The sequence below is a fragment of the Amblyomma maculatum genome, chromosome 9 (assembly GCF_055883805.1).
Source record: "Amblyomma maculatum isolate TAMU_Amacu chromosome 9, ASM5588380v1, whole genome shotgun sequence".
Lineage (NCBI taxonomy): Eukaryota > Metazoa > Arthropoda > Arachnida > Ixodida > Ixodidae > Amblyomma > Amblyomma maculatum.
In genome coordinates this window covers 98,553,329-98,563,347 of record NC_139352.1, presented here as the reverse complement: position 1 = coordinate 98,563,347, position 10,019 = coordinate 98,553,329, and positions in this window count along the sequence as shown.

Here is a 10,019-nt window from a genome sequence, read left to right as displayed (position 1 = left end):
AGCTTTGGCTTACATGCAAGGAAACCAAGAAAACGTTGTACCCCTTTTGCCTTAAATTGAAATGCATATTTTCTGCGGCAAAAGATTTTGACAAGGTACCACAACAGTGAAAATATCAACTCAATCGAATAACGAGGAGCACAGAGATCATCATCATCACCTGCTGTTTACCAAGCGCTTGCTCTGCTGAATTTGCTTCTAGATGTTTAGTACTCCTTGTTTGTGGATACAAACCCACTGGGATGAACAATACTGCCCTCGCACGTTCATATCTTAAGAGTTCTGGGCGTACAACAAATCTCTCCAAACGTGACCAGTTAACTTCTTCGCGATAGAATTATCTCAAACACTGACACCGCTATCAAGGTGAAAGTGGTTGCCTGCGGCTGCTGTCCGGTAGTGCCAGTGGAGCGCAGAAGATAGAGCAGGACTGTCTGGTTCTACACACGGAAGAGAGAGAAACATTTATCGACTGACCCTAGCCCCGAAACTTTCTCGCTGATGTATCACGGTAATTCAACACACGTGCGATGCATATTCGTTTTATTTATCTTCTCTACTCGCAGCGGACTCCACATCGCTTAGCAGCGTTATTACTCTCGTCCCTAAGACTTGTGACTAGTGGCTGCCCGCTGCCCTCTATTGGCTACCACGATACGCGGCGCGTGAGCGATTAGCCGTCTCGAGTTGTGTTCTCCGCATTCTCCAGAGAGGGCGCTGGGGCGGCACAGTCCCAGCCCTCTTTTCCCCGATCGGTCATTCCAATATCCGCTTTCAGCAGAGCGTCTTGTTGCGCGCTCGCTTCCTCATTTCCCTTTCTGGCGCTCTGGCCGCTCGGGTCAGCATCGAGCCTGCGAGTGAACTTGACGCGAATTTTCAACTTCCATTTTTTTTTGTGCATGACGCGCAAGCGCTGCCGCCTTGTTTAATCCTCGACTGTTTTGAGTGGATTCTGCTTGGGAACATTGCTTTGCATCGCTCTTTGATTTACGCAAGAGAAGAACTGCTTTAAAAGAACAGATGAAGTTACAAGGTCGACTGTTAAAGCCAGTTTTTCTGCGATACTTGATGGTTCTTGAGTTGTTGCTGCTATCCAAGACAGCTGGGAATACTGGCGACGAGGATGGCCAACATAAAGGTAACAAAGTGACATGTCTCGTTAAAAACATTTGCTGTATTTTGGATGCACATCAGTTATTTACAATATTTCATCAGCAGTGGTTTAATTGTTTTCTTTAAACTGAAATCTTACGTACCAAGAAAGTGTGTGGAAAGCAGCGATCGCATTGAGATTCCTCTACTTATTTTTTTTTGGTGTTGGGACTAAGGAATGTTTCGGCACAGCGTGCACAAAACATAAGTTGACAAAGCGCGTTCCGGAACCAGAGTTTTAGAAAGCAAAAAAGCCGCCGAGGTGGCGAATCCGTTACGGTGCTCTCCAAGATAGCTTGGATACCTGAGTCTAATCCCTGCCGCGGCAGTCGGGTTTCAGTGAAAGAGAAACGCAACCTCCTGAGTACTGTGCAATTTCCATACTCGAAGTGCGTTTGTGTGCGTCAAGCCTTTTCTTCGTCCTTGTCTCTTTGGCGCACGTTTTCATTGCATCGAATTATGAAACTAGCCCGACCAGTTATGCTAAAGCTGTATATTATCCGAAGCTTTCCTCTACGGCCGCCTCGTTCCCTGAATTTGTTGGTGACGTTAACACTCGTAAACCGTAAAACAATCACATTTATGTAGAAATTTATTGTTTACCTTAGTTTTACCGTCTTCTGAATTACAAACTGACTGTTCAAGGTAAGAATTGATTTTGTAAAAGTTGGCTAAGATATACGTAATACTTACACGTCTCTCTATTGCCTGAGACAAAATAAAGAAAGTTATCTGTCCCAAAAACACGTCTCTTCTCTCTTGTTTTTGATAATTTGCAGAAACTTTGTTCCAGATCTAAGTCAGCACACATTTTGCACGGGGGTGAGGAGTCGTTAACCTTGGCTGAATATTAATATTTTCCGAAAAATAAAGCTTTGACCTGCTAAGCCTCCTTCATCCTATTACATATTAGTTATTTATTATACATACCATGTCTAACTGTACTGTTAAAATAAATAAACATTTTTCATCCCTTACTTCAGGACAAAAGAAGGGGCTATACTTAAATTCCCGTTATTTGTTTGCTCTGTACGGATGTACTACACGAAGAGAGCACGAAGCCAATGTTAAGAAATAGTGCGCGAGAGATGTTTGTTAGAAGATAAATGTGCAGTGATGACTTAGTCTTGGAGATAATTGGTAACAAAGTACAATAAAAAAGAAAAGAAACCACGCGCTGCTGGCGAGATTCGAACCTACGATCTCCAAATTTTGTGCGCAGCGCTCTTACCGGGCGATATACGGTGGCAGAGGTTGAAATTCCGCTTTCTGAGGTATATATTTTGTGTGTAACCTACCTTTGAGACTTTTTACTAGCGCCACCCTCCTTCATGGCAGCAGAGGTGGATGGGATGCGTTACCGTGAGTTTCACTTTCATTTTACGCAACCTACGGCACAAAAAAAAAATGACACATATTTGAGTCTCTTGTTAGGCTAGTGAGCAAAATAAATTAGGGACTGGCTATGAAATGCAAACAGACGTAGCCAGCAGCTAATGATACCATGGACACCATAGGGAGATTTTTCTAGAGAAACAACAATCCGAACAACGCTCCCCCCCCCCCCCCCCCCCCCCCTTTCTTTGCACCTTCTGCAGTCACACAACGGCGATATATATGTAGGTTTGCAATCCGGAGTCTCCGAGGCTAGGCTATAAGACCACTCAATGCCATTCTGGCCGTCATTGTTTCTGATAGCCTTATTCACGAATGAAATACGTATTTCAGTACGACGAGTGGATCGGTCTGATCCGAGTAAAATATCATTGCCTCTTCCTTGTCAAATCAAGAGTGAGTGACAAAACCGGTGTTGACGTGTCTACCAGCCCATCAACCTAAAACAGTTTTGCAAATTTTCATTGCAAGGCAGTGGCATTGAATCAATCTTACTAAAGATGGAAGTGTTTTGAGTTTACCTTCTTGTGATGACAAAAGCCCGAAGCGTTTTGGTAAACTTATCTTGCAAATCGCTTCAACGTCTATTTATGAATTACTGAGTCTCCTCTAAGACCTACACCGCTACGCACTTCGAAATAACATATTACTTTGATTTGACTTTTTATTTTACTTTTTTCCGTATTTATATTTTCATTTTTTTACTAATCGGTTCTTTCTTTTTTTCGCTTTTTACTTCCGAACAAAATTTTTTGTGCTCTAAAACAAGACTTCCAACTCCAGCTTTTCATTGCTTTCTGCTCGTACAGTCCGCCCCTCGACTCGATCATGCCTTTAGCAGGTAATAGTTACCAGTTACTACGAAGGACACTGATTTGCCGGCGGTTTGCGTGATGTGACGTCACGAAATCTTGTATTGCGTCCGAATTGGCTATAACTGCGAAACTGGGTAGGACGTTTGAAATGAGAGCCAAACCACCCCGAGATATTGGACCCCCCCTCCCCCTTCTTCAGGCACGTTATACTTCTAAAGTGTGCAGGCATTTTCGTGTGACTTGTTTAAACCCGGGGCTTCATATCTACGTCGGGGAGTCTTTATTATAATATGATAGATTACGACTGTAGGCCTATGTGTGTGTGAGATACAAATAATTCATGCAAGCAATCGCACTTAATTTAATTTACCTAAAAACGCTTAATCGGCCGTCACTCTTTCTTTTTCGTGGTTCCTTTAGAGTTTTATTTTCTTCATAGATAACTCATTTTGATGGAAGCAGTAAAATTAATGACAACTGGTAATAATTTCAGCTTTGTCTCTAATATCTGGCTAGCAGTAGAAAACGCTAAAATTTTTGGAGGAGATTTTGTAGAAGTTGTGCTACCGCTCTCGCTATGTAGTTTTCAAGACTCAAAGCTGAGGTATATCGCGGACGAGTCAGCACAAACTAAACGAAGAAAATAATGTCTTTTCAATTCTTTCTTATTCCGTTGAATCAAAGAGGACAAGAACAGGCACACTGTTTTTGGCTGCGATATTAAAAGTTGTGCCCCTTAGTGACAAGCTGTCATTGACAGTTGGAGGCAGGAGCATCGTAAGGGCTACGAAGTTGGACTTCCCTTTTGCTATTAAGCGCGAGCACTTCCGAAGTCATGGCGCTTCCTTATGTTGCCTGCGTATTGAAGTAATAAGCTGCTGATAGAACGTTTTTTTTTTTTTTTTTTTTTTAAGTCGGCCAAAACTTCTGCTCTTCTGCGGAGGTCCCCTGCATGTGCAGCAATTGGCTTTGGAACCTCCTCCTGTACTTACCAATATTTGTATTCATTCGTTGCATTGAATCAATAAATTCTGATTCTGAAAATAGCGGATGCCTAGATGTGACTCTGGGAAGCAAAACAGAAAAAAAAAACAGACAAAAAGCTCGTTTTACACACGATGTGCTTAATTTCTTTTATTAATTTTTACAACGATATACGACACTTGTAAGTACCGGCATCGGGACGTGATATACAGCCAATATAGTGACACTATTCAACTCTATTAACAGCACGACCACCAAACCACCTAGACCACCTGCATTCGAGGCATTGAGATTGAAATTAATGAAGTTGCGCGTACCTTGTTGCGGCGCCGCTCGAGAGGACTAAGGTAACTTCAAACCAAGTAGCAAATTAAAGCCGGCAATTCTACCACATGTAACGGCCACTCTTTTTGCCGATAGCAGCGCTACCCAAGACATCTCTGTTGAAAGTACAGCAGCAGCGTAGGTCTGGTGGTATTTTTGATAGTGAAGGGGTTTAAAAAAATCACTGAACCGCTTTAAATGTTAGGAGTAGCTTTGGTTTAGTGAAAGAAAGCAAGAGAGAACGAGAAAGAAAGAGCAAAATTGAAAGAAAGAAAGTTAGGAAGAAAGAAATACCGCCAAAATTGCTATCAAAAAGTAACTCTTTGTATATGACGCGGGCATAGATTCATGAACAGAGTATACTCGGACGCCCATGGGTTCTTCGCTGTTAGACGCAACGAAAAAATAGAGCGCGGCGCTGCCAACCCCTCAGACCTGACATTACTGACCAATTTTAAGGATAAAAATACCGCACAAACAGCAATTTTGACCATCGTAGCTGCCGTATTCAGTGAGATGTACAATAATATGTCAACATTCTTATAACCGTCAAAAACTGTTGACTGTCCCTTTACGAAAAATGTGCTCCTAGTGCTTGCTGAAACTAAAAACATTTATGACTACTTAAATAATAAATATAGGAAATTGGTTTACAATAATATTAAGAGGAAAGACGCAACGTTGCATAATTTCGAAAGGTCATTTTGGTAATGTTTTTTGTATTTTCTCTCGGGGCGCAATTAACTGTCTATGTATTTTATTCCCCTGGAATGCATGAGTCATCGTGGTCATCTTCTTCAATGTGACTATCTTTGTTCGCAGCTAATCCCAATAAAAAGCGCGTAAATATAGAAAGAAGAATAAGGACAGTCTGCGGAAAATTGAGTTGCATAGGGAGAGACACGACACTTAAAGTGCATCGCGGTAAGTGTCAGCGTTTTTTTTAATAATGGGAACGGTGTAGAGGCCAGTCTAGTAGCAACTGGACGACCAAGCAGCGGTTATATATTATGAGCGTGTATTAAATGTCGATTCTGAATAATAAGGCATAAGTAATGCACTGCTTGTTTAAACTCTTTCCAGGCTGAGAGCTTGGCAGCCACTCATTAGGGGACAGAGGCTTTGCGTATATATTCTTTAATGCCATTGAATTTTTACTCTCTGCGTTTACGTGTTTCACCGTTAATTAGTATGGTTAGTGGACCAAGTTCCCAGTGATAAACGGCGGTTAAGGGACCTGAATACCTGTGCTACTGGTAGCTACACGCGCTTGACACGTGAAAAGGCCCTGTGTTATACATTACTGCGCTGTGGCAGTAATGAACTAGTTGGTTAAAGAGCACCATAAGCTGTACAAACCGCAACCTGTTTTTCCCTATCTGAATAGAGAACATGTGTAAAAAATTCGTACAAGATATTTAAACCCACATGCGTTTGCAGCATTCATGCTTTATTTATTTGCGGGAAGTGGGCTTTGTTTTCGTTATTTTATTTCTTGTTTCGGTCAGAGCATTGAGGTGGCTAGTAATGGCTTTAAAAGCAACGTGAATAGAGAGCATTTAGTGATTGGCTTCGATGAACATTTCTGGGAAAAAATAAATAGGTAGAATATGAATGCTGTTAGAGAGATGGCTCTGTCCATACTAGCGCACTTTATAAGCTAGAGAAAATACCAATATTGGTGAGAGCAAAATACGCTCTCTTATTATCCGTGGTAGTTGGTTGGTATTGGAAATTCGTAAACTAAAACTAATTTCTCGCTCTCGCTCACCATCACTACTCGTACACCACTAGTGAATTTTTGCCATTGATTTCAGTTAAGGCATTGTGGTAAAAATGTGGTGCTATTTTGTTGCATTCTGCTCCAATGGGCTGTCTATTATTATTATCTACTCATGTTTGCAGCCGCCATCCTGCGAAATTGCGATACTGCACCCCAAGCCGTGCTGTTCGAGTTTATTTCACTTAATTAATCTCTTATTGCAGATAGAGAATTTTAGGAACGTTCCGAATGTTTTGTTCCTAAGCAGACGCGAGCGCAAAATACCGTTGAATGAAAGAAAATTACTGTAATTAAAAACACTTGCGCGAAAAATGCTGAAAATTATCCAGCATGCATTACTTGAATTGCTAAAGTAAAAATCAACCACTGTAATCGGCGGTTGAAAGTTGATATTATATTTGTATACCTCACTGGGTGCTTGGTGTAATGGTTTTTGGTGGTACAATTTCACTGCGTTCAAAGTAGATCAGAGTTCACGTCTCAAGGTTTTTAACGCCATTTAAAAACATATACAAAATGTTGAACCTTAACGAATCTTAGTTTGCTTCTGTGCACTTCACGCTATTTTTTTGGTTATATTTTTAATTTGTCAACCAGACTAGGGCCTAGACGAAATATATACGTTTTATGAAATTAGTACGTTGATAACTGTAACCTATATTGGACGCCAAAATAAAGTTCACCTCTATGTTACCAGCGGACTGACAGAGAATAAAAAATGCGGGACTGCCTTCTTTGTCCACTCTGGTAGAAAGATTTAACAATGCAGTAAATCGCGAGTTTACAAAAAGTGGCACACAAGTGTGATGGTTTTCCCAGGCGGACACCGCACTTCCTACTTCGTCGCTTACCAAGAAGCAATACTCATGGAAGAATGTTCGTTACATACCAAAGAGTAAATTTCTTTCTAAAGCCTTGGCGGTAAACTATTTCCTTCAGGCGGTATGCCTGTCAGGTGCACCGAAGGCTCAACTTGACTTGTGAGCTTTTAAACGATGGAGCGCGTGTCGAAGGAGAAACTAAAATAAAATGTTTTGAGGATTCCTTTGCGCATATCTGGGGCAATATTCTGTTTAAAATCAATTGATATGTGATGCTTTCATTTTGCAAAAATAGGCTCTGTCAAGGCTCTATCGAACTATTTTATGCCAAAAGTAAAACTTTTCCAAACAAAAATCTGACCCAGGGAGAAACTTTTGCAATAAAAAAAGATAACTTACAAAACTGAGTTGATGTTCGTTCAGCGTTTCGACCATCTATTTTCAGAAGTAGAACCACTGGAACCTAGTGGATGAGAAATGCACGCTATGGTGAGTTCAAGGAAAGAGAAGTATTCATTATGACAGGCATTTTAATAATGCCAGTCTTGGTAGAAGGAATGTGTACGCAGCACTATTCACGAAATGAATCAATTTTACACCGCCGACATCCTACACCTTTTTTTACTACCATTTCCTTCGGAATTTGGGTGTTGTTGTCCTAGCACTGTTTTTGGTGGCAACTGAATTATAAAAAGAAGGGCGAACACTTATTTGATTTCCTTTTATTTTTTTTACGCGTGCGCTTTCGTGTCTTCATCTCTGAAAGAATTCTCTGGCAGCGTCGGATGCAGTGTCGAACATTCGAAGCATTGCAGCTCCAAAAACCATGGAGGTGGTTTTGAGAAGGTGACAGCTGGCCATTGACGGCTCGGAGGTTTCCTGAAAGAGAATTCTCACGGCACAATCAGTATGTCCAAACATATCACTCTCATGTCTTCGCAATACAGATAAGGAAATGCCGTAGCATGCTGTAAACAAGTAATGCTGGTGCGTTTATACTGCACAAATCTCTATTATTGTTTTCAATTAGTTTCCTGTTTTAGTTAATTGAGGAGGGCCTTTGTAATATGCATTTGGAATACTCACTATTCAGCATTTCGAAGACAGTTAAATTTAAAAGACGCAACTTTGAAAGCCTGAGACGCCACAAGATATGTTCAGAATTGGCAATATTTGGTGCATTTGTTTTTCGTAAACTTTTATCAGTGATCATGGTTGAAGGCTTTTCTTTTTCTGGGAAGCTCGCTGGTGATTTTCCCAATTAGTGTGAACGTTACACTGCCGCTTGTTGTGTTTATGTCTTGCACTTTCAATTATATGTTACGGCCGAGATTTCAGTTAGCTTCATCGCTTACCCTTTACACTTGCTCACGTCGTAGTCTTACGACGACTGCTGCTTCATGCAACGCATCAACAACAATGCCTGGCCCTTCCTGTGAGGCTGGGAGCTTTGGAGGCTTCTTTTAGGATCTCAAAAAGAAGGATTTTGCGAACATATTCACCTGTTTTGGAAGGAAGAACGTTTCACCCTGCACAGAAGAATAGGATGAAACGAGGGAAAAGGACAATATTTAGGCAATAAAAGGAGTCATTTTGTCTCGAAAACGACAATGAAGTACATTCTTGCTTATGGCCTCCAACCCTGAGTTATTCTATTTGTAGTATTTGATATTTGTGCAGCTTTTCATTTTTCTTAAATGCGTTTTCGATTAGGAATTTATTTTCAAGCATTAACGCACGGTCTTCTGGTACTTTTCTGCAATATCCAAGAAAAGTAAACCCCATATCTCACCTTGCACGCTGTCAGATTCAGGTAGCGGAACTCATTATTGGTGGTGGCTAGAACATATGCAGTTTTATACTCCCTCCTCCGTGCGTCATTTGTAAGCACAACAAACAACCTTTTTATATATTACGTGAATACATAGCGAAATACTGCATTGGTTGCAAACACCGCTGCAGATTTCGCTCACAGAGAAGTTCACTCTCGTTTAATGTTGGTCATTCCAATTCGAATCTCTGAGACTGAACAACTGCAGCACAGGAGACGTATTTTGTTTCTAAAAAAACCTTCTCCCTGGCACTGTCGCACTGAATGCACAGAAAACTGTGATCTGCGTCTACCTGCCCTGTCTCAGTTTCTCCACTGGACGGAGCAGTTCAAGAAAGCACGGAGCACTTAAGCTTTTCAACACGCGATTGATTCGAACTGGCTTACGTTTTTGCATAAGGATACCTGTACAAAACGAAAAACACTTTCTACTTTCTGACCAATAATTAGCTGTCATTTCCTCTGCAAGCCTTATACCTTTCATTCCTTCGACCCATTCATTCAGCCTTTCGTGAATTTGTTCGTTTCTTCCACCGTTGTACAACACTGCTGTTTTCATCAATTGATTCATGCGTTTCCTTGTGTCTTTATTTAGCAATATTATTGACGGGTACTGACAACCACGTTAAAAAATAATAAAAACGCTTTTAGATGGAGGCGAAAAACAAGGCGGCCATCTACTGTGCGATGTCAGTGCACGTTAAAGATTCCCAAGTGTTTGAAATTACCGGAGCCCTCCCCTACGGCGTATCTCAAAGCCTGAGTTTCTTTTGGGACCTTAAACCCCGCAAACCATACCAGGTAACAATAAAAGGAGAAGGTATTGAAAACCGTATTCGCTGCTTTCTTCTTCTCATCTTACGCTGCATTGAGCGAAGACGGGAGAGGCGCCGGTTGCCCGGCCTGCGGAATCA